This window comes from Orbicella faveolata, unplaced genomic scaffold (assembly GCF_042242905.1).
Source record: "Orbicella faveolata isolate gen_17 unplaced genomic scaffold, um_ofav_v1 contig_34, whole genome shotgun sequence".
Classification (NCBI taxonomy): Eukaryota; Metazoa; Cnidaria; class Anthozoa; order Scleractinia; family Merulinidae; genus Orbicella; species Orbicella faveolata.
The window spans coordinates 594013-619912 of record NW_028301563.1 but is presented as its reverse complement, the minus strand read 5'-3'; the positions used below and the strand labels follow the sequence as shown (position 1 = coordinate 619912).

Below are 25900 nucleotides of genomic sequence, written 5' to 3'. Positions count from 1 at the left end.
AACCGGATTTGTTAAGGGAAGGTATATAGGCCAGAACATAAGACTTTTAAGCGATATAATGGAATATCTAAATGCTAAAAAGACCTCGGGACTTCTCCTTTTTATAGACTTCGAGAAGGCTTTTGATAGCCTTGAATGGGATCTTATTGCTAAAGCCTTGAATGTTTTCAATTTTGGCCCAAATGTCAAAAGATGGATATCAATCTTTTATAATGGTGTACAAAGTGCAGTTATAAATGGTGGATTTTTGACCAACTATTTCAATATATCAAGAGGAGTTCGTCAAGGTTGCCCGCTAAGTCCTCTCTTATTTATTCTTGCGGTGGAACTGCTAGCAATAAAGATACGCCAAGAATCAAGCTGCAGAGGCGTTGACCTCCCAGATGACCAGGTGATCAAAATCTCACAATTTGCTGATGACACCACTATAATAACGAAAAATGTTGAATCTCTCAAACCCTATTTACAGGTCTTGGATTGTTTTGGAATTATTTCTGGATTGAAATTAAATAAGAAGAAAACTAAAGTTATGTGGATCGGCTCTATGAAAGATAGTAATTTGAGAGTACTTGACTTTAAAACAACTTAAGAACCCATTAAAGTTCTTGGCGTCCATTTATCCTACAACAATAGTAAATGTACTGAGAAAAATTTTTATGATAAGATCAACAAAATGAAAACAAAATTAAATTTATGGCTTTCAAGAGACCTCACAATATATGGCAAGTCTTTACTGGTGAAAGCTTTAGGTATATCACAGCTAGTGTATGCAGCATCTATGTTGACCGTTCCAGAATCGGTTATTAAGACAGTTCAAGAGAATCTGTTCGCCTTTCTATGGAAAAACAGGAAAGATAAAATAAAGAGAATGGTTATGTATCAACCAGTAGCAGAAGGAGGAATTAATTTTGTTAATTTTTACATGGTCGTTAAATCATTACGCTTGGCTTGGATTGGTAGATTACTAGGAGAGTCTGACGATAAATGGAAGGTAATCCCTAATTACTATTTTCCAAATTATGGTGGTTTATTATTTCTCCTTAAGTGTAATTATAATGTAAAACTTTTGAAAACAGGTCTGCCACTCTTTTATCGAGAACTTCTTCAATATTTTCAAGATCTCAAAAATACAGCTAACATCTTTCCAAATGGCGAACTCATTCTTTGGAATAACAATTCAATAATTATAGATAATGCAACTCTATTTTGGAAATCGTGGTTTGAACGCGGAATTGTGACGATAAAGGATGTGCTAAATTCTAAGGGAAAGTTTCTGTCATATGAAGAGTTCAGCAACAAGTTTAACATCACCACAAATTATATGCATTACTTTCAGCTAATTTCAGCCATTCCATCTGAGTTGAAAAGGAGAGCAACTCAAACTTTTATACCTGCAGCTGATCTTTCTTCGACCTCCCCATCCATTCTTTCAAATCAAACTCTAATTAATCTGGCTGAAGCACGCTGCAAAAATTATTACCAATTGTTTAATAATCATACCCCTATTGTCCCGAGTGGTGTAAAAAAGTGGCAGAGTAAATTTCCTGAAAAACTTGGTGACTGGATTGGATGCTTTCAAGATATATATCGCCTCACTAAGGACAATAAACTTCGCCAATTTTGTTTTCGTTTCTTACATAGAACAATTGTAACGAAGAAAGAACTTAAACTATATCATTTAGCCGAGGACAATAAATGTATATATTGCTTTAACGCGGATTCAATAGAACATACGTTCATTGATTGCAAGGAGTCTGTAAAACTTTATTCACAAATTATATCATGGTTCAATCATTCTCAAAGTACTGAGATAATACTTTCAAAAGAACAAATTGCTTTTCATGACACATGTCACGTGACTGATGTGCTGTCAGACCCTTTAAAACGCAAGCTAGATTTGCTCATCATCCTGGTCAAACAATATATCTATGCTTCTAAATATCTTCAGAAAGAATTGTCTCTAGATGAACTTGTAAATAAACTGATTGTTCAATGGAAACTAGAAAAATGTGCTTAAACGTAAAATCGCTTATCTAAAAAACACCACTTATGGGGTATTAAGTTGATTAATTAACAGAGTTATTACAATACAAGGTTAACGTAGTAAATCCAAAAATGCTCTCAATTAATATCAATAATGTAGTGTTAAAAAATTGTAATACATAAAAGCTAATGCATAGACCCCCCGTTTTTTTTTGTTTTTTTTTTGTTTTTTTGTATTTGTATATATTTTTTTTCTTTTCTTGTTCTGTGTAGTTATTTAGCTGTCACGTTTTCTTTTTCTTTTATGTATGAGAAAAGTTATTGAACATTGTTAAACTTCAACAGTGCATGTAAGTGTAATGTACGTGTGTTTTAGGTGTATTAATAAAGTGCTTCATTTAAATAAAAAATAAAAAAAAAATAAAAAAATAAAGAAAATAAAAAAAATAACTTACTGCCATATAACCTGGCAATTTTGCAAGTCATCGGAAAAAAGAAAGCTAAGAACGAAGACAAGAACGAGCCCTAAGGGTTATACATAACTTTACCCCGGTACATTTGAAGAACTCCTAAGACGCGCTGATATACCTTCTTTATATAATAGACGGCTTCAGGATATCACAGCACTTATGTGCAAAGTCACACATGGTCTTGTACCTGATTACGTTTCCGATCTGTTTGTCCGCAAAGGCTCTTCACACTCGCTGCGGAATAGTGACTTCGTATTAGTTAGATATCTCAGGTCATTCTTATGGTCAAACCTTACCGAAAGTCAAAGAGATTCGCCTAGTTTACTCGTTTTCTAAAAAAAAAATAAAAATAAGAAAAATGAGCCTTGCCGACATTTTGACTAACAACAGCAATTGCTGTAATCTTTGTAGCCAATCGAATTATTTTAATTTTTACAATTTTATCTTGTACATAAGCTATATAGGATCTCTCTTACTCATTAAGTTTTTATGTCCGTACGTCAATTAACAATGGTAACAGGACTGAGTGGAGTCCAATTTGGTCTGTAATCACACGAGTGATTAACAAAATCGGACGACCGCGAAGCGGGAATCCGATTTATTAAGCACGAGTGTGATTACAGACTGAATTGAACTCCACTCAGTCCTGTTACCATTGTTAATCATAACAATTACAATTTCCCACAAAAGCAAAAATTCATTTGAAAAAGAGCGTTTAATAGTCATTTTTAAATATCATAATTAAAAATATAGAGAATAGCTTGCAAAATGGCTGTTAAGTTTCTTTCAAAACAGTCACCAGAGACTTAGACTACGAGTAGTCCCCCTTTCGCTTAGTCCGCAGCAATTAATATTTACTACTACCATGTTTTAATTTGCATCATTGTTCATTTTAGTACCATTGGTGATCTGCTTTAATATGGGGTCTTTGATTCTTTTGCATTTCATTTTTTGGCTTCTGTTTTCGTATGCCATAAATTTTAATAAATAAATGAAGTATTTGAAACTGCGAGGCCACAGGCCCAGCGGTTTTATTGTTTTCGAGCGTCTGGAAACCTAATGAAACCCGAAGCGCGAATTTTTGAACTTGCTTCTCCAACAAAGAAAATTAGTTTAAATTTTCACTTGAATAAGTTTTCTCAATTCGAATATTTTTTTTTGGGACGTGAAAATGTGATTCTATCACCTAATTGCTGCTCTTTGACAAGTTTTGAATATTCATCAATGTCACGTTGTTACCTAGCTGTTTGTCAGTTCTAAGCGAACACGTTGCTTCGCAAAGCAAGTGGCAGAGTGCAGATTTAGACCTCCTAAAACTCGCGAAGAAGAGGAAAAGTGTGTGGCCAGCGCTATTCCGAGGTAACGTGTGCGTCTAGTCTGTTAAATGCAGGGGTAGATAGTAACTTAGTACGCCTTAGAACTGGGAATTTTTAACGTCAGTGCCATTTTAGGTCGGAACTGTACAGCAAGGCTCAAAGCGAACCAAAGGACGAGGTCGCCACCATTGAGCGAGAATTTAAATTTAGAAAAAGAATGGCCCTTTCTGTTTTGGGAGTTTAATAACTGTACCGTTACATTTAACGTCAGTAAATGGTTTAGGTTTAACGTTTGTTTTGAAAAATGTGTGATTAAATAAAAGTGTTTATCGTCAGGTGTTTTTCTTGCTCAATCAATATGCAAATTAAGAAAATTTGCATCCGTGTTTGAAATTATTCCCAAACACGCCGTGGTTTTCAACTCGTTTTTCATTGGGTTTCTAAACCCATTCACCTGACCAGAATAAGATGCTCTGGTTGGATAAGAGCTGCATGAATAATTAATGAGTTTTATATCACAGTCATCACCGTAACTCCTCTAATCAGCGCCTGGGTATTTTTTTAGTAGAGGGAAACCAAAAAGCGATAAATCGCTTGAAAGGCTTCGGATCGAGCTAAGAAGCGAGATGACAATAGAAAAGACAGCAAGGCATTGAGGTGAGTCATTTTTATTGCAAAAATACTAAAATTTCAGCTATAATGTCGATTACCGTTTTTCCCGATACAAACCTTTATAAATTCAAACCGTTGTAACACAACACCACCACATACTGCAAGGCGAAGGTCACGTCTCGCGTAACCAAACTCGGTCGTTATGTAATAGTAGATGTCGGCGGTAACCGTGTCATGTTTCGAGCGCTGAACGTTCGCATAAAGATTAAAAAAAAAAAAAAAAAACTCCTCGCATCGTGAGCTTGGGCCGCCCCTGGCCTGGGGCGCTTATTTCAAATTTAGGAGAAGATGGGGGCGCTTATTCGAGGGAGGCGCTTATTCGATGGGGGCGCTTATTTAATTTTTCCAAATCGTGGCCTGACATGATCATTTTTTAACACATCATCTGCGCGTAAACATCAACATAAGCTGTTCATTGACATAAGAAGCTGATTCTTAAGTTTAAATAGCGGCGCCGTTAGTACTTAACGTGTTCAACGGGTTCCCTACTAGTAAACGTGTTCACAAACTGAAACAATGTGCAAATCTAATACTACATGACGAAAACTATACATCCGTTGTTGCCTCATTACTCGTCCACAAAATGGGGAGGGAGGGGAGGGGAGGGGCGCTTATTCCAAACGGCGGGGGGCGCTTATTTTTAATTTCGGCCCATAGGAGGGAGGCCTATTCGAAGGAGGCTATTGTTCAGATACGGGTTATACTCCCATCATTCCATAAGGCGCCAGCCCGACACAGCGGTCAAACGTCTGCGCATGTGCGAGCTATGGGGCAACTAAAGGCGGCCAAAATATTTTCATAACCTTGTTCTTTTCGTGGGTCATTGGCATCCTATAAATGACATTGTCCTCGTTATTTATGTATTTGTTTGTGTTTTAGCTTATACAACGAGAGCTAACAGAAATAAGAGTTAAAAACTGTTCTACCTTCTGCTTGTTGCAGGTCTTTCCTTTCTGCGGTATGTATTTTCCGTGCTTCTTGAATTTTTTGTCCGCCTCGACTTTGCATTTAGTGCACCAGTTTGTCCAAAGGTTTGTACTTTGGAAAAGATTTTCCCACCTGGTCAAAAACCTGGTACAGGCGGTTTGGGATCGGTATTTTGGCTAGCTATGCCCCCATGACGATGGACATGAACATCGTTTGTAGTTCGATTCATCTCGTTCCTGTGCTTCAGACAAATCCAGGATCCGGACGGAATCCTCCCAGTCCTTGCCAAGAATTTTCCAGCTCGTCTGAGCGAAGCCGAGTCACTGCAATTGTCTTTTTCTTCTCCAGTTTTTTCTTCTTTTACACACCGCTTGTCGTCCGTTTCCGGCGTCACGCATCGTGTCCCCAATTAGCACATTAGTGCTAAATACATCGACACTTAAATAAAGTGATTATTATTATTATTATTATTAATGTATACTACGCCGTCGGCTCGAAGCCTGACACTGGTTTTCAAGACTTATAAATTTTTTTGGTAAAGCTTAAAACAAAATGGTAAATCAACAGAATACCGATAACTTAATTAACTTTGTGCCTGAAAAGTCTTAAGTTTTCCTTTTACCTACTCTCTTTTCCTTTAACAGATTTCTACGAACTTTTCATTTTTTTCGTAAATTTTGCGTGACACCGGTTGTTTTCCATGTTTTCCTTTAAATTTTTGCACGGGAAATTGGTGCACGGCTGCCAAAAATGTACCCATTAGCGCATGCCCGACGTTTGACCGCTGTGTTCGCCAGGCCAGGCCAGACTTACTCGCATGCAGGGCACGAACACAGTAGGTGACTCTGTCAACTGTCTCTGTGGATGCAGGTATGTTGCTCACCAAACATATGCTTTACTTTGTTTCTCGACTTGTAGAATTTCAAACATTAACCGATATGACTTCGCTTTCAGGTTCACGGGTTAAGATTGAACCTGAAGTTTGCAGACTGAAGTCACAGAGACTGCACATGTGTTTACCGAGTGTGTTTCAAGCGCGGGCAAAGTTGGAGACCTTGAAAGTTGGACAAGGTATGTTTAACAAGTTTAAACGTGCCAAAACAGAAATGTTTGACTGGAGTACACAGTTTGTATAATACAAACCTTATTTTCACTCATGTTACATATTGATTGTTAGACTGTTTTTGAGGTGAATACCCGCGAATTTTAGAATGGCCGTCGCCGGAGTGTTAAACAAGGTCAGCCTGGCACGCACATGTTATGCGATTCTTTCAAATATTTCCTTGTTTCGCCCTGAATGCAGAAAGACTACTCGGTTTTTCAGGCTTTATTTTCGGATTTAGCAATCTCTTTTTGTGGTAATATCTGCAATTCGCTACTGGAGAACTGGGGGATTCGGCTGAACCGCCAAACTAACACAAGCAGGTTCGAATGAAACTTTGGAGGAGGAAGAGCATTTTTTTTTAAATTATGTTGCATTAATTAGCTTTTTCCGGACACCGGATGGCCTTAATTTCGGGCACTTTCGGGTTTAGAGAACTTCGTTACACTCTTCTTTTTTTTTTTTTTTGATAAGGATATATGTTATAAGAATAGCGAGGCTGAGATTTGCAAAAATTTGCGAATATTTTAAGAACTAGACGCTCTAAGAGCTTTTACTGGGGCTTCACTCTGCAATAACAAATCGTACTTTACAAGTAGGCTCGCTGAACACAGTAAAAACAAATGAAAGAATCAGGATATTTTAACACAAGAGTTACACTTAGATAAGCTTATTTACTATTCAAGTTGCTTCGTCGAGTACCCTCTATCTACGGTGGCCCATAAACGCACACGAAATTTAAATCACTCACAATTCAAATCACTCACACCGAACTCAAATCACTCACACCGAATTCAAATCACTCACACCAAATTCAAATCACTCACACCGAATTCAAATCACTCACACTGAATTCAAATCACTCGCACCAAATTTCACAAAATGGTGGACACTTTGAGATGTAAATGAGGGGTCTTTCATCTGTTAAGTTCCAGTGTTGATTTATTTTGTTGGTGGGTAATTAACCAGTGATAGCTAGGAGTGATCAGATTATGCAACAACTTTCTTGGCAGGCCGAGTCTCCAACAGGACTCATGCACAGTCACAGTTTATTTATTTATATTGTGCTTTTTAACATGCATACAATCATCAAAAGTGTAGTACAATATTAAAATATACTAAATATGTACATAAACTAAATTTAACAATAATGAAGTAATTTAAGAACAAAGGCCAAGAGCTAACTTAAAACTAGTTGTACCTCTCGGCAAGTGTCAACGAGGTGAAATAATTTGTTTTCTATGGAACGTGTGGAAAGGTACCTTTTTGTGTCTTGTAGATCGTGGAACATTACACAGAGGGTATATTGATTTCTCTGTATTTTACGTAGAAGAGGGTTGAATTAAAGTGAAAAGGAGCTTGTTTATTAAGGAGCGATTTGTTTTTTTAAACAGTAATGTTGAGGAGCCATCACCAAACCTGGAGGGTATACCTTGCGATGTTTTCCTTATGAGTTTGTTTGTCTGATAGATTATTTTTTCTCACAGGATGTGGGGAAATGAGGATTTATTTTTAAGTAGTCCTCAAAGTAGGTGTTTGTCGTGCTTTGTGAATATTCTGTGCTACACAATGAGGGACTGGTCAATAAGTACGACAGGGGGGGAAGCGATGCAATTGGAAAAGTGGTGGCTCAAATTTTTGACTCACCCCTTCGTTCTGGTTCAAAACTGACTGACCCACCCCTTTTCTGCTTTGGCCCACTCCTCACTTCATTTAGTGACTAGTCCCTAATGAAGCTGTGGAGCTAAAGTTTTCTGTTTCCTAAAATTACTGCAACTCTCTGAACGGTTCATTGTTTAATTAATGGTATCAATCACAAATATTTTAATGTAAACGTAGAAAGAGCATAGAAATGCCTTAAAAAGACACCCAAACAGAAATGGATAAAAATACAAGAATTTGAAAATGTCATAACACAACTTATAACATATAAAATGAAGTCAGTGTTTGTTACTGCTACATGTATGAACACTGTCGGGACATTATCGAAATGATAATGAAACAGTTACTGTCCGACTTGCAAGGAAAGATAAGAAGTCATTAAAATGATAACAAAACAGTTATTGTCCAACTTGCAAGGAAAGATAAAAAGTCATTAAAATGATAGCAAAACAGTTATTGTCTAACTTGCAAGGGAAGATAAAAATGCATTAAAAAAAATAACAAAACAGTTATTGTCCAACTTGCAAAAGAAGATAAAAACTCATAAAATGTTGACCAAACAGTTATTTTTTGACTTGCAAGGACAGCTGGAAGCTCATTAAAATATCGAGGAAACAGTTATTGTTCCTCTTGCAAAGAAAGATAAAAATGCATTGAAATGATGACAAACCAGTTATTGTCCAATTTGCAAGGGAAGATAAAAACACATTTAAATAGTGACAAAACAGTTATTGTCCAAGTTGCAAGGACAGATAAAAACGCATTAAAATATTTTCAAAACAGTTATTGTTCAACTTGCTTGTAGTTCTATTTTACTTTGAAATCGGTTTGTCCGATGAGGGCATGCTGTAGTGGTGTACACTTTTGTGAGCAAATTACTGGCTCCCAATTTCTTGAACAATGTTATTCTTGCAGTTGTATTTGAATTTGATGTCTATTAATCCCATGAGGGCATCCTCTTTGTCATCTTCTGTGCTTTCCAGACTTTTTGTTTTTTTTTAATAGTTCTACTAGTTCATTTGTAAATGTGGAGAGCCACAATTCTGCCTCCCCATCTTGAATGCAGTTCTCTACAGATTCTTCACATTTGCAGTTTTTAACTCATTGTTGCACTTTACAGTTTTGGCATCTAACTGATTCTCCTGACTCATCCCCAACGCGGTTTTTTGCAGATTTGACAAGCAAGAAATATGTTTAAGTTGGAAATGAATTTCACTTCACTTGCAGCAATCTCTGTCAGGATTTGTCAACATTTCTGGTCCCACAAGCTTTTGGAGGGTCATGGAATCTTCAGTGTGACTTGTATTTTTGTTAGTGCTTAGGAATTTTGATCCTGCATAGTATTGTAGTGTTAAGTTTTTGAAGTAGTAGGCCTTATTGTTCATGGGTTGGGCAAATACTGGCTCCCATATGTGGATTTCCATCGTGTCGCTGCCGTCTTGTAAGATACAGTCTTCTTTGACTGTCAAAGTTTGACCGGACTTGGTTTCAATTTTCTTGGGTTCTTTTGTACCCATTGACAGGGTTGCACAGACATTGACTTTTTGGTTTGGTGCTATTTTTTGTGGTTCTTGCAAAGTGACATCACATGCTTCTTGCGATGTCGCTTCTGAATTTTCCGGCTTTACGTCTTGTACATAAGAGAATGAAACATCAGCATTTGAGCACTGTGAGACATGCGACTGGTGGTTTAAAAGCCAATCGTTGCTTTCATACTGGTACAAGGTTCTTCACCAATACAGGTCATTTAGTTTCCTGAAAGTGTTTCATTGTTGGTTGCTTCGGTTTATCAAACGCCACCACTCTTCGTAGCATTGTTGGCGAAAGTTGAAGTTGGAAATCAAACCATTCATTTTTGGTTTTTGTGGCTGTTTTCACTGGTGATACATTATGAACATAGCCGTGCTTGTTTTCTAAAGAGAAGAAACAGTAAAATTTCAGGCTGTTATGTCATCATTGTCCTTATAATAAGAACTATAACAGTTTTATCGTAATATAATGTTCAGTAAAACGTAAAATACGAAAAAAAATTTAGGGCTATATGTATCAAAAATTTCAAGGTGGTATTAAGAATCTAGCATCTTCGGCTTAAAGTCATCTTCTTTATGTTTGCTACATTAGTTCGCATATACATGTAAATGATATCAGGTCACTCCCATGGGAAACAAATAAATTGGGCAGTAGGAAAGGGGGTGCTTATAAAGTCTATAAGCACCCCCTTTACTACTTTAGGAAGGCCAGCAGCTTTTTGTTAAGTCTCGCTTCTTGTAGCAATAATCAAAGCCTCTGGAATGTTGTGTTTGAACGTGATTGTTTCCTTCTAAATTTACACAAAATGTCTTGCTGGTTTTGAGATCTTGATGTCTAAATGTTGTTCATAATGCACACAAAATTTTTTTTAATAGTTTTATTGTCATAATTACCAAAAAAACAAAGTTCTGTTTGAATAGATTTATTTGGCAATCCCTTCAGGTGGCATATGGTTTCTTCTTACCTTTTTTGGTCCAAGTTGGCCGTATATCCTAAAGGGGATACCATCCATGGTATCCTATAGAAGTTATGTTTCGAAATAAGCCTCATGAGAGGTGAAGTAGTAAGTTGTTAGAAAATTTTTGAACTCGCCTTTAAAATGCCTCTTTGATGACATCTTTAATTCTAAAAAAGTGAAAAATAGGATGTCACTCATTTTTTTTTTTTAAAAAGTAAGTATATGGTTATTTTTTTACTGAGAGTTAACCTAAGGTGTGAAAGTTGTTTTGTAGTTAATGTACATTATAAAGATTGTTTGCGTAGATTACTGCTGAATTCGAGTAATGTTGTTTGCGAAAGCCTGTCAAGTCTACGTTCCTCTGATATTCTATGTTGCAAATTTGGTGATTTCTTAGCAGCTTACAATCTTTCAAAGGTTAAAGGTTCTAAAACAAGGTCAGACAAGTTTCTTACCCTACTTAATGCAACATATGTCATACCAGTAACATTTTCTGATTTTCCAAGGTCTATCCAAGCCTTTTCTAATGTAAGACCTTGGCATTTATGGATTGTCATTGCCCAAGCTAACTGTAAAGGTAGTTGTTGCTTTTCAGCATTGTAGCCTAAACTTTGAGAAATTTGGGTAATGGGACAAATTGGAACACACCTTGGCAGGTCAGGAGATACAGAAGGTCCATTGTAGGGTTCATCAAATTGAACAATAACACAAATTGGTAGAGATGGGGGTTGCTGTCCTTCAGGAAAAACAAAATCAACTACTGTTCCTAGTGCTCCATTGCAAAGTCCTGCCTCCGTCCATATATTATACAGCTTTGGTTTGTTTTGGAGGGTTGGAAAATTCATTGGTTTGAAGAAATGCACAAGGTCTTCAGCACAAGTGTTTGTATGATCCACATTATCAGCCATATGATATATGGTATGTAATATATAAAAAGGCTGATACCAAGGTCTCAAAGTATGATGAACAGAGCGTGAAATATACAAGAGTGGAAAAAAATTATGTTTGCTTTCAAGAATATCACAAGACCTTTTAAATTATGCTTTTTCAACTACCTATTGAAGTAAATGAACGGCCAGATAGACATGATCATGACATTGCTTCAAATAATCTAAAATTGTGTTTCGAAGCAGATAAAATTCTGTTGGATATCATAACTAGTGGTTCATGGCAAATTTTAGTTAACTGCTAATCAGGTTTGGGATGAACTTGTACATGTTGCATTTAAACATGCTGCTGAGCAAATCTTCTCCCACAGTTCTCGCAGGGAAAAGGCTGTTCCTGGTATGGGTCCTCATGTGCCTCTGCAGCTCGGCAGGGCGCATAAATCTTTTTGAACAGGACCCACATTTTTGTACAGGCGCATCATCTGGGGACAACATCAGTTGGTTTGTTTGGGAGTGTTGGACAATTTTTTGGTTTGTAGAAATGCATGAGTTCTGCAAAACATGTGTTTCCTTGATTCACACCAAAAATATCAGTATCATCACCATGTCAGAAGGTGATAAAAAGAATGTATCAGACTGGCTGCCAATGCCCACATATTTTCAAGCCTTTTCGTTCATTCTTCACGGGGGCATTTGAAAAAGAGATTTTTATTTAAACAGTCTTTAAAACAAGGTGAGAGTATCTTTATCTGTTGAAAAGATTGCAAGTGAGGGAGTCACACCTGTATTTAGTCATGTGCAGTTAGTTTATTGGTCTTGGTTTAAAAAAAAAACCCTGTTGTGAGGGGTAACCTTGTGCCATTGAAAAAACCAACAAGGAGTCGGACTTTGCGTGAACAAGAATGTGTAGAAAGGGGGGAGACAGAACTAGTTTGAGCACCAGTGACAGTGGCTTGTTTAGAGAGTAGAATGGAGCCCCCAGTACAGCCCTGGAAGAGAAGAAAAAGCTTTGGTTTGCTTTGGAGTGTCGAGCAGTTCACTGATTTGTTTGCAAATGTTGAACAATTCTTTGGTTTGAAGAATAGCGTAAGTTCTGCAAAACTGATGTTCGTTTGATTCATACTAAAAATAACACTTGTACTTGTGTGGGCAATTTGGAAATCTGTACACCATCTAAAAGACAAAATGGGAAAATGAATTGATGTCTATTATATTGGTGACAACAATTTCTGAGTTTTTGAAGATTTTAGTAGTGCTAAATATTATTGAAATGTATACTTTTAATATCATAACACATTCCTTAAGTCTGATCTTATTGTAGTCTATTAAATGTTTCTTTCCTAGTCCAGTGCTGGCTGTGCCTACATATTTTTGGTGCACTCATTGTGTACATGATGCAATGCGTGGACTACATGCCATGCCCTTGCAAGAGTTTGTTAATGTGTTAAAGTGATTTCTATAATTAATTTTTGAGCCTGCTGCATCAGTGTTTACTTTTATGAAATATGTGCTTGAATACATGCATGCAGTTGAGTACAAACCCCCATCTTGCCTCTTGTGTTGTGTTAACCAAAGGCAGGCCAGCTGCACATGCACTGTTTGTGGAATTAATTTATAAACAACTAAGCCAAAATATTTATACAACAGGTTAAGGTGGCTGAACACAGTTTTTGATACATGAGTTTCACTCACCTTTTTCTCTAAAACCCTTGATCCGTTGGTTGCCAAAAATGGCAGCAAGCAAGTTAACAACACAAACTTTGGTTTTTTGATGGTTAAGCTGATGTATGTGCCATTGCCATGGGAACATGAATAAATATAAACAGGCCTTTAAAATCGGTTTTGTTTATTTGTAGAAAATCTAGTCACTAGATTTTCTTTGTAATCTGCATGCAACAAGCCTGTAATGATTCTCACAAGTTAGCACCATTTTGTGAATAATTTAACAGAGATACCTTTAATTATCCTTGTTGAAAGTTCACTGGAATATCTAGAATTTCCTATGTTAAAGTTCAATTATTTTCCATACTCCAGTTACTTGTTTCCTAAAGTATTTTCGTGCCAAATTTCGTGAAATTCTGATGAGTGGTTCTCGAGAAATACTGTAGGTGTATTTTCGAGAGTACAATTTTTCATTCAATCGCAAGTTTTTGACTTACTACACATGCGCTGCATTTAACTGGGTTCTTTCAATAACTAAGAAAAAGCTGAGAATTGCTGGGTTCTTTGCATCATTACCTTTTCTAACATATCTCTGTAATAAAAGACTAAAGCCATCAATACACTGCGCTCAATTATAGAGAAAAATAGCACAGATAGTGCAGGTGTTGAGTAAATAAAATGATTGCTCTATTGATGGCATGTTTGTTTTTTCCAATCCTTGTACACATGCTGAATTCAATCAGCAAAAGCACGCACGAAAATTGTGTTTGGCCACCTTAAAACAAATATTGTTTTCCTTTCTGGTAGCAAAAACCGAAAAAATGCTGTTAAGTTAACACAAAGGTAGCCTCTGTGTTAACTTGTCACTCCCTTTGTTTCTCTCTGACATTACATGAGATAGTTGAAGCTGACAAAATCAACTCAATAGAAATTAATAACTTTTAGTTATGTATATTGGTGACAACATTTTTTTATAGCTTTTGAACAGTAATGAATACTGCTTAATTGGAATTGCTCTCTTAATATCATAACATATTTCAGAAATCTGATGTTACTTTAGTCTATTTCATCTAAAGGCACAGACAGAACTTGTTTGGGCACCAGTGACGGTAGCTGGTGAGGAGGATGGAACAGCTGTCAGATGGCTGTCAGGCTATGGTCCTGTGCTCTACAAGCCCTACCTCCATAGTTCTACTTGAAACTTTTTTTGCTGATCTTTTACACAAGCATTTTGTGCCCATGTGAAAGAGTGATTTCTATTTGAATAGTTATAAAAATTGTAAAAGAGTATCTTTATCTGAAAAAGATTGCAAGTGAGGGAGTAACATAATTGCAGTTAGTCTATGGGTCTTATTTAAATAAACAGAGTGTTAATGTGGATGTGGTTGTGAAGGGTAGCCTGGTACTGTTGAAAAAGCCAGCAAGAAGTCGGCCTTCCTGTGGACAGGCAATTGTGCAAAGAAAAGAGAGAGAACTTGTGAAGGCGGTGTAGAGACTTGCTAGTGTGGAATAGCTTTCAGGTGCAGTGGCTGCCAGGCTAATTTCTTGTGGAGCCCCTCTATAAGCCAAGCCTGGAATAAAAAGTGCTTTGGTTTGTTTTGGAGGGTTGGAAAATTTATTGGTTTGAAGAAACACACAAGGTCTCCAACACAAGTGTTTGTATGATCCATATTATCAGGCAGTGTCCGAATATTCTCACTTTATTGTACAAATGGCTAAAGACAGACAAGTAGCAAGTTTGAATTTGGCAATCTGCTGTAGTAAATGGACTGCCAGATAAGCACCATTCTCACGACATTGCTTCAAATAATACCAAAATGTACGTCGAAGTTTTGTTTTCGCCCCATGAGAAGTTTGGTTATTTTTCCGTGACTGGTTGGCGATGGACTGATTGATAGATTGGATACAATAACTGGTGATTAATGCAAAATTATAATTAATACTTTCTTTTGCCATGAGGTTGTGTATGCCAGTTTACATCTGCCAGTGTACATCATCTGAAACAAAAATAATAAGTTACATTAATTTTTGTTTATTGGTGACAACAATTTCTTAGCTTTTGAACATTTTAGTGGTGCTTGATTGTTGACAATTGCACTCTTAATATCATAACACATTCGTAAAGTATGATCCTATTTGTAAATGGTTTGAACCCAGGAGTATCAGTAGTTCGTATAATGTGGTCGTCCGGGTGAGGGTAGTTCTGAAAAGAGTTGTTGTTGGTGACTGACGTTTTGACAACCTGAGCAGAAGTCATCTTCAGAGTCAAGCGAATAGTGTTTGTCAGTCGATGATGTTATAAGTCTGGTCGGTTGAACGTGATTGGTCATTCAAGCCGTGGTAGTATTGGCTGTAAGACTCGTTAAGTTTGTCATTAGTCATTGGTCGGTTTCGATCAGTCTATTGTTTGTCAAATTGGTTGGTTTTTTTGGTCTGTCTAATGTTAGTCAAATTAAGTCGGTCTGTTAGAAGTCTGTTTGTTGATTTCGTTTCCGTTGTGGATAAGTCGTTTGTAAGGTGCTGTTAGTTGTTGACATCTGTTAAGAGGTGTTTTTTTGTAGGTTAGTGTACCAGCTTTCCAGAGTCGGTCATTGCAAATAGTCTGTACTGTAGGTTAAGCATTGAGCAGAGTCTCAGTCAATGTTGTGGTATGTCAGTTGATGATGTACAGCGATGTGATTGTTGGCATCACCATTTCTCTTGGCTCATTTGTGTTCAGTCTGTCTTGTGTTAAGGTTTCTGCCAGTCTCACCAGTGTAGGAAGCTTGGCAGTCGGAGCATTTGATCTTGTATACTGCTCCCTCTCTGTTGTTAGGTTCTTCCCTGTCTTTAATGTTGGTCAGCAGGTGTTGTAATGTAGGTAGGTTTGTGGGCTACACGTATGTTGTAGGGTTGTAGGATCCATGAGGTGGTCTTGGAAGTGCGCTTGATGTAAGATACATGTTTAGTCACTGTGGTAACAGGAGTTGGGTTCCTGTTCGTTGTGTCAGCTTTAGTAAGTCGGTAAATGTTTCGTCTAATAAAGTCAGCGTTGTAGTTGTTTTTGTGAAAAACACGTTCAAGGTATCTGTTTTGGTTCACGTAAGCTGTCCGGTGTGTCACAAACTAGTTGCACTTGTCTTGTCAAAGTCTTAATAGTTGTGGCTTTGTGTCAAGTCAGGTTGTAGTATGATTCATCAAGTAATCTGTCGGTATGGGTTGGTTTTCTGTACACTGTCGTTTGCAGTTTGTTGTTGTTGTGGCTTACCAAATGGGACACAATATTGATGGCTAGAAAGTCTTTTTTTGGATGAGACATCAACATGGTTACTAGTGATGACTTGGCAGCTGGTATGTTACTTATTTACGGTGCAGGCAATGTATGTTTTGAATTCACCAGTTGTTTGGTATGAAAAATTGGTCTATTGTGTCAAAAATTAAGCTACAGGTTCGGAACATTGAGTTCTTTTTACGGTTGTGAGATGCCGGTGCGGCAAGTCAAAGTTAAGGCTAACCTGGCTACGAGCAGCTGTGAGCCAATGGGGAAAGCATGGTAATGCAGCATTAACCATTCCAGGAAGTGATTCACCATTTGAAATAAGAATCTTTAATGATATGGTACTTAATCCAGTGCCAGATACTAGATTTTTCTGCGTCAGTTGAGGTAGAGCTAAAAATTGAGTTAGGGCTAACCTGGCTGCGAGCAGCTGTGATCCAGTGGGGAAAGCGTGGTAATACAGCTTTGGTTTGTTTTGGAGGGTTGGAAAATTCATTGGTTTGAAGAAATGCACAAGGTCTTCAGCACAAGTGTTAGTATGATCCACATTATCAGCCATATGATATATGGTATGTAATATATAAAAAGGCTGATACCAAGGTCTCAAAGTATGATGAACAGAGTGTGAAATATACTAGAGAAGAAAAAAATTACCTTTGCTTTCAAGAATATCACAAGACCTTTTAAATTATGCTTTTTCAACTACCTATTATAGTAAATGAATGGCCAGATAAACATGATCATGACATTGCTTCAAATAATCTAAAATTGTGTTTCGAAGCAGATAAAATTCTGTTGGATATCATAACTAGTGGTTCATGGCAAATTTTAGTTAACTGCTAATCAGGTTTGGGATGAACTTGTACATGTTGCATTTAAACATGCTGCTGAGCAAATCTTCTCTCACAGTTCTCGCAGGGAAAAGGCTGTTCCTGGTATGGGTCCTCATGCGCCTCTGCAGCTCGGCAGGGTGCATGGATCTTTTTGAGCAGGACCCACATTTTTGTACAGGCGCATCATCTGAAACAAAAATAACTGTTATTGATTTTAATTGGGGACAACATCAGTTGGTTTGTTTGGGAGTGTTGGACAATTTTTTGGTTTATAGAAATGCATGAGTTCTGCAAAACATGTGTTTCCTTGATTCACACCAAAAATATCATTATCATCACCATGTCAGAGGGTGATAAAAAGAATGTATCAGACTGGCTGCCAATGCCCACATATTTTCAAGCCTTTTCGTTCATTCTTCACGGGGGCATTTGAAAAAGAGATTTTTATTTAAACAGTCTTTAAAACAAGGTGAGAGTATCTTTATCTGTTGAAAAGATTGCAAGTGAGGGAGTCACACCTGTATTTAGTCATGTGCAGTTAGTTTATTGGTCTTGGTTTAAAAAAAAAAACCCTGTTGTGAGGGGTAACCTTGTGCCATTGAAAAAACCAACAAGGAGTCGGACTTTGCGTGAACAAGAATGTGTGGAAAGGGGGGAGACAGAACTAGTTTGAGCACCAGTGACAGTGGCTTGTTTAGAGAGTAGAATGGAGCCCCCAGTACAGCCCTGGAAAAGAAGAAGAAGCTTTGGTTTGCTTTGGAGTGTCGAGCAGTTCACTGGTTTGTTTGCAAATGTTGAACAATTCTTTGGTTTGAAGAATAGCGTAAGTTCTGCAAAACTGATGTTCGTTTGATTCATACTAAAAATAACATGGATGGTAAAAAAGGTGTCAGACTGGCTGAGTGCACAAAAATACTGGCGAGCAAACCTTTTTTCCGCATTCTTCACAGGAAAATGGCTGCTTGCTGATATGGGTCCTCATGTGCCTCGCTAATTCTGTTGGTCACTTGTACTTGCGTGGGCAATTTGGAAATCTGTACACCATCTAAAAGACAAAATGGGAAAATGAATTGATGTCTATTATATTGGTGACAACAATTTCTGAGTTTTTGAAGGTTTTAGTAGAGCTAAATATTATTGAAATGTATACTTTTAATATCATAACACATTCCTTAAGTCTGATCTTATTGTAGTCTATTAAATGTTTTTTTCCTAGTCTAATGCTGGCTGTGCCTACATATTTCTGGTGCACTCATTGTGCACGTATGGGAGGCGCAGTGGCCTCATGGTTGGTGCGCTCATCTCTGGATTGAGCGGTCTGGGTTCAAGTCCTGGCCGGGGACATTGTGTTGTGTTCTTGGGCAAGACACTACTCTCCAGTGCCTCTCTCCACCCAGGTGTATAAATGGGTACCGACGAACTTAATGCTGGGGGTAACCCTGCGATGGACTACCAGCCCATCCAGGGGGGAGTAGAAATAATCCTAGTTGCTTCATGCTACAGAAACCGGGATAAGCTCCGGCCTGATGGGCCACTTGGCTTACATGCAAACTTTACCATTGTGCACATGATGCAATGCATGGACTACATGCCATGCCCTTGCAAGAGTTTGTTAATGGGTTAAAGTGATTTCTATGATTAATTTTTGAGCCTGCTGCACCAGTGTTTACTGTTATGAAATATGTGCTTGAATACATGCATGCAGTTGAGTACAAACCCCCATCTTGCCTCTTGTGTTGTGTTAACCAAAGGCAGGCCAGCTGCACATGCACTGTTTGTGGAATTAATTTATAAACAACTAAGCCAAAATATTTATACAACAGGTTAAGGTGGCTGAACACAGTTTTTGATACATGAGTTTCACTCACCTTTTTCTCTAAAACCCTTGATCCGTTGGTTGCCAAAAATGGCAGCAAGCAAGTTAACAACACAAACTTTGGTTTTTTGATGGTTAAGCTGACGTATGTGCCATTGCCATGGGAACATGAATAAATATAAACAGGCCTTTAAAATCGGTTTTGTTTATTTGTAGAAAATCTAGTCATTAGATTTTCTTTGTAATCTGCATGCAACAAGCCTGTAATGATTCTCACAAGTTAGCACCTTTTGCGAATACTAAAGGCCTGTTGGAGAAGTTGTATCTCTGCATTTTACTTTTGAATTTATGATACCATGGGTTTCAGGACTGTTTGTGCTAAAAGAAAGTGAGGCTTGCACACCAAAAGTTTGCGTTTCTAGTTAACTTTTGTTAAAAAACTTGATAATGGTGGATATGGTGGATATGGTGGATATGGAATGGTGGACTGCAGTACTGTTTGAAACCTTTCTTCTCTTTCCAGGAATGCAAACTACTTCAATTTCCACACTGTTTTAGTACATGGCAGTCAGGCTGGGCATAGCAAATTTCTCCTGTAGCATGTTACATTGTGAGATCGAGAGTGCATTTTTCACCTTGATTAAGGCTCTGGTCTATGCAGTCTGCTGGCCAATTCCATACATGTTTCTTGCTGGACTTTGTCAATTTGTCTGGACTGCTTGTATCTGGCTTTTTATCTGCATGTGACCAGACCCAGACTTCCTCTCGGCCAAATCCTCAGCGGGTCTTTGATTATTTTACTCTTTATTTAGTACCAAACATATTGCCTTTTTGTGTTGTTGAAGCGCTTGATTCCAAACAAGTATTGAACACATAAAAAGCAATTACGTCATCCATGGAATGTGTCGATGTTGCAACTTTCTCTTGTGCAGCGTGTTGAATAACATGCTTGTTTTGAACTTTTATTTTGCCAGGAGCAACAGTCATTGATCTAACCATAATTTCCCAAGTATTTTTGTGTTTTTAGACAAGAGAAGTGAATTGTCTTGCTGTTTTATGGAAGTGTGTTCAGAGATCGGAAAAAAAATTAAATATTTGCAAGCAAGCAAAGAACGTGTCAGAATGTGCAAGGATTACATCATTGGTAGGGAAATAACCACCGTACTAAAGATAGCAGTGGATAGCGTAATTCTTGAATTATGTGAGTTGCATGACTACTTTGTTAGCCCTTTACTCGTGGAAAAACCAATTAAATTTAATCATGACTTTTAAGCAAGAAAGCTGTTAATAGTGATACTATCGAATCGTTCATGTCATTCATGCCTATACATATCCTGAAGAAAGTTGCAGATTAAGACCATTACGTCATCATAGATTTCACAAAATATTTAATGGTGCAATAATACAGTTTGTATTGATCAAGTGATGTGGTGTCTACAGTAATCAATGAATCATCAAGGACTGCTTTGCAGTGTTTCAGCCAGAAAATTTTTCTTGAGGGCCAAAGTGGCCCCTGAAGACCTTTTTTAGGGGCCAGTTTTTAAGGAAAGGGGCCAATAAATTGAAAGCTAGAGAAAAAAAAATGTGTCAGGGTACCAAGGAAAATAAAGCAGTTTATTAAGATCTAGCATAAAATTTAATAGTAAGTGCCTTTTGAAGTGTTTCTACTCAATAAATTTCTTTTGAATCAGATACTAGTATGATCCGTGCATTACAAGAGAACAATTCTTAGGCATACATGACATAGTCAATGATCAAGGGTTTGCAATGCATTATAGGGCAATATCAAACTTGGAAGTTTTCCGATGTGAGATAATCAATACAGCAAAGCAAAAGAATGGATTGACTTCTTTTCTTATGTTAAATGTTTTAGAAGCAAAGATCTTTCAATATGATTATCTAGAAGGACAATGTGTGACAAAATAACCAGATTGATTGTCAACACAGAGAAATGTAGTTGCCATTATGGTGACTAAACCAGAATTTTTGCCGAATTTTGGTCGCCAAGGATGAAATGTTAGTTACATTGGTGACCGTATCGGTCGCAATTTCGAGCCCTGGGATAGCTTTTAAAAGACTACACCCGGTTAAGCTTGTAGTCTTTAAAAGGAAAGGGCCAAATGGGCCATTTCGTTTTTCTGGGGGCCATCTCTGATTGCAATGTGGGATTCCCGCAGTGGTGCACTCTGGTGGAAACACTGCTTTGGAATGTGCACTGCGTTGCGACTGTAGTGCTAAGGAAACAGTTAAATTTTAAAAGCCTGGTTATAAGATCTAAAAGATCTTCTTGTTCTCCTTGAGCTGTGCCGATGTTAAGTTCATCCAGTTCTGTTTGCTGCCTTGATTTAGCCGTCCTTAATTTATTTTGGTGACCACACAGTTCAGCAAGTCGCTTCAAGGTTTCATCCCGCGATGTTTCCAGTGACTTCATCTCCGTTTTTTATTGATACTACATGTGATCTGCTGCATATATACTTTTGCAAGCAAACAATAGTTTCATGAAAGCGAGAACCAAACTAATTAAAAATCAGTAACGGGGAAATTTGTCCTTTCCAGGTATGTGATATATAAAAAGGCTAATACCAAGGTGTCAAAGTATGAAGAACAGAATGTAAAGTATACAAGAGTGAAAAAAATTATGTTTGCTCTCAAGTATATCACAAAACCTTTTAAATTATACTTTTTCAACTACCTATTACAGAAAATGAACTGCTAGATAAACAACATTCCCATGATCATGACATTGCTTGAAATAATATAAAATTGTGATTGGAGGTTGTTTTGAAGCAGAGAAAATTTTGTTGGATATTATAACTAGTGGTTAATGCTAAATTATAATTAACTGCTAATCACGTGTGGCATGAACTTGTGCATGTCACATGAAAGGATGCTATCAAGCAAATCTTCTCCCACATTCCTTGCATGGTAAAGGCTGCTCGTGGTATGGGTGCTCATGCGCTTCTGCAGCTTGTCAGGGCGCATGAATCTTTTTTAGCAGAACCAACATTGGTACAAGTGCATCATCTGAAACAAAAATAACTTTTATCGATGTGAATTGGTGACAATATCAGCCGGTTTGTTTGAGAGTGTTTAATCTTTAATCTTTAATCTTTAATAGTACGTTGTCATTTAATGTGTTGGACTATGTCTTGGCTTTTAGAAATGCATGAGCTCTGCAAACCATGTTTCCTTTAAAAATACCATAGTTGTAGTCAGGCATGATAATGATAAGAATTAAAATTTTGTTGTCACTGTCTAAAAGCCTTTTTGTGTGGACGTTTTGGGTAAAATACTATGGTACCACCTGAAACTATGGACCCATCAAGTTGTGGCAAAACCTTGTCTTTGCTGTGTGCTCCCACCTCGCGTCCACCGCAGGTGAAAATATGTAGCACTGTGGTGAAGAGGAGTGCGACCGCAATTGAAACTAGACGCTTTGCTGCGTATACCCAGGCAGCTGTTGCATATTGCAATTTGCTAAATGTTCTGCATTTGAAGTTGTACGAAATTCAATCAAGTTGATGTGCTTAAGCTATTCTGCTTTTGATTGCATTTCTTGGAATCGATTAATAGCTTATTACTTGTTTGGAGGTCTTCAGGCTGTGAAATGAGTCAAGGTCTTTATATCAGCCTATAAACGTTTCAGTCTATTTTCCTTAGCCTTTGTCGTTATTTGCGTTTCTCAAGCAAGCAAGACATTTTGAATTTTTTATAGTTATGGCGGTGCGTGACATAGACTTACAAATGTGTTTGTCGAAATCATATACTTATCTCGTGAGTTTTAGCCCATTCAGAAGTTAAAGTTTTAAGAAAAGTGCTTATGTAAATGCTTGTTTGTTCAGCACAGGTAATCAATTGCCTAGATAGCCAAAGTTAGTTCCAGATGTTTACATTATTTTCTGGCCGCAATGTTGGCATATCGCGGAGGTACACACCAACATGGCAGCTCCATACTGGTCCCTGTAAATTTGTGCAAAATATTGCGACAAATATCTGAGCTTGAGAAAACGCACAGTAATCTCCTATAACCTGACAATTTCTTGATTGAATGAATGAATGAATGACAACTTTATTTAAGTCTCAGTGTTAATAGCTGAGCACAAGTGCTCTACTAATTGGGGAGACTAAGATATAAAGTAAGATGTATTCACCTAGGACTTAGTAAAATTAAGAAAATATTAAAATTTAATAAAAAAAAAACTAATTTGTTGATAAATACTATCATAATATTATCACCTAATAGTTATTTAACAACTAACTACATAGATGAACAGCAAGAACAACACATACATCCGTCGTCCAGCAGAGAGCTAATGTCAAACTTTCTAATAGTGCTTTTAAAGTTGTTCAAAGATTTTATCCACTAAATGGTTTTCGAATAAATTTTTTATTGCGTCAGGATTGTGTGACAGTTCAAGCCAAGAATTGTTTTGCTGGGGTCAACGTACATTAGTTTCTTTCAGCTTAAATGTACAATAATTTGCTACATGAGTTTCATTCTTGTAAAGACACATAACTCTGTTACAAGAGAATAACAAGAGAATATCGTTCAGTTCGAGATCTTATCTTTATTATACTTTACAAAGTTTCTCAGAGCGTTTTACTGAGGTGTACTTGAACATTCGTAAACAAATTCTCTAACCTTTCTGCTCTTGTTGCTTAGACGTTCTTGAGTTCATGCTGGGATTCTGCTTGGTTCACGATCATGTCTGAAAATACAATGACACTTCTGAAGAAGCTTTTTATCAAGTTGAAGAGTTGATAGCCATGGTTGATGGCTCCTTTGGTATAACATTATTCTTAATAAATTCATTCAAAATGTTCACTCCTAAATTGATCTCTCATAAGGCTTGCAGACCGACCTGTTTTGAAAATGCTTAATGTCCTTTAGTGTTGGTCTACCTCGAACGGTGTGTTCATTTGTATGTGATTTCATCGCGCTAGAAATCATGGAATCCGTGCAAACTTTTCATGACGACAACTTCTGTAAATTCCATGTGCTGTGCGCATGCACAGGTGACGCACGCGTTTTAGAGACCAGACGACGACTTGTGACTGAACGTGGAAAAAAAAACAGAGCCAAAATTTAAACCCAGGCCTCACTGCCTGGGTAAAAATACTGTGGCATAACAGACGAGGTAATACCTCTGGGAAGTAATGTATGAACTAGTTTGGGCACCAGTTACAATGGCTTGTGTAGAGAGTAAGAATGGCTGTAAGATGGCTGTCAGGCTTAGTCCTGTGGAGCCCCCAGTACAACCCTGGAAGAAAAGTTATTCACTCCTATGGTTGAAGGTACTACTTATTTTGAAGATTAGTCCACCAGGGATCAAAAGCTGTCAGATTTATTTAAACTAGAGTTTACATGGCTCGTTGTGTCCGTGGTTACATCGTAGTCAACTGAAAATGAAATAATTACGAGATAAATTACTATTTACTACAATCTAAATCGAAGCGACAAACTATTTCGAAACTTACAGTTTGTGTTCCTGAGTGTCAGATCCCTTTGATCGCTATCTTGATGTTTATGTTTACGACTGTTGATGACTTGGCTTTGAATACCGTTACATGATAAATTTTTCCTTTTAAAACTTAAGTCACATGACCTGTTTTTTCCGCCACGCTAGTTGAGGCGACTTTGCAATTACCAACAATAGTTAATTCTAATTTTTTTTTTACATGCGACTGAACATGCAAATTAAAAAGAAAAAGCTTTGGTTTGCTTTGAAGTGTGGAACAGTTCACTGGTTTGTTTGCAAATGTTGAACAGTTTGTTAGTTTGAAGAATAGGGTGACCTCTGCAAAACTTATGTTTGCTTGATTCACACTAAAAATAACATGGATGGTGAAAAAAGGTGTCAGACTGGCTGGCAATGCTCATTCTCTCTTGAGGGCACAAATGGTATGGGTAAAGACTAACAACCAGACTAATTGAAAATCAGTAAAGTGTGAATTTGTGCTGACCAGGTATGAAATCGATAAGAACAACCAATACCACTATCTCAAAATATGATGTACAGCAAGTAGAATGTATACAAGAATAAAAAATCCTTTGTTTGATTTTGAGTAAATCTCAAAAACCTTTCAATTTATACTTTTTGCACTACCCATTATAGTAAATGGACTGTCAGATAAGCATCCTTCTCCTGACATTGCTTCAGATAACATCAAAATTTGTTTGGAGGTTACTGGTGTGTTTTGAAGCCATGAAAATTTTAGTTATTCTCCGTGAACAATTGATGATCCACAGATCAATGGATTAATACGTGTAGATTGGATATAATAACTGGTGATTAATGCCAAACTATATTTAAATACTCAGTTTTTGGATGAGTTGGTGTATGCTGGGTCAAGTGATACTGGCGAGCAAACCTTTTTCCCGCATTCACGGGAAAAAGGCTGCTTACCGGTATGGGTCGTCACTTGTCTCGTTAATTCTGTTGGCTGCTTGCACTTGTGCGGGCAATTTGGACATTTGTACGCCATCTGAAAGACAAAATAAACTGAATCGATGTGTATTACATTGTTGACAACAAGTTATTAGTTTTTGAACATTTTAGTAGTGTGTAGTATTACTGAAAATTATACTATGGATATCATAACACATTCCTTAAGTCTGATCTTATTGTAGTCTATTAAATGTGTCTTTCCTAGTCTAATGCTGGCTGTGCCTACGTATTTTTGTTGCACTCATTGTGCACCTGATGCAATGTATAGACTACTTGCCATGCGCTTGTGAGAGTTTGTTTATGCGTTGAAGTGATTTCTATGATTAATTTGTGAACCTACAGCACCAGTGTTTACTTTTGTGAACCATGTGCTTCAA

At 37.3% G+C, this 25900-nt stretch overlaps 1 long non-coding RNA gene and 1 pseudogene across 1 annotated transcript; one reads left to right on the top strand and one right to left on the bottom strand.

Moving 5' to 3' along the window:
* The first annotated feature begins 5104 nt into the window (after positions 1-5104).
* LOC149104201 (uncharacterized) lies at positions 5105-10143 on the top strand. Its single transcript, XR_016201586.1, has 3 exons — positions 5105-6238; positions 6323-6439; positions 9305-10143. It is a non-coding gene; the product is annotated as an uncharacterized LOC149104201 (long non-coding RNA).
* Positions 10144-15621: 5478 nt separating this feature from the next.
* LOC149104200 (uncharacterized) lies at positions 15622-16473 on the bottom strand (annotated as a pseudogene).
* Between the last annotated feature and the right edge of the window lie 9427 nt (positions 16474-25900).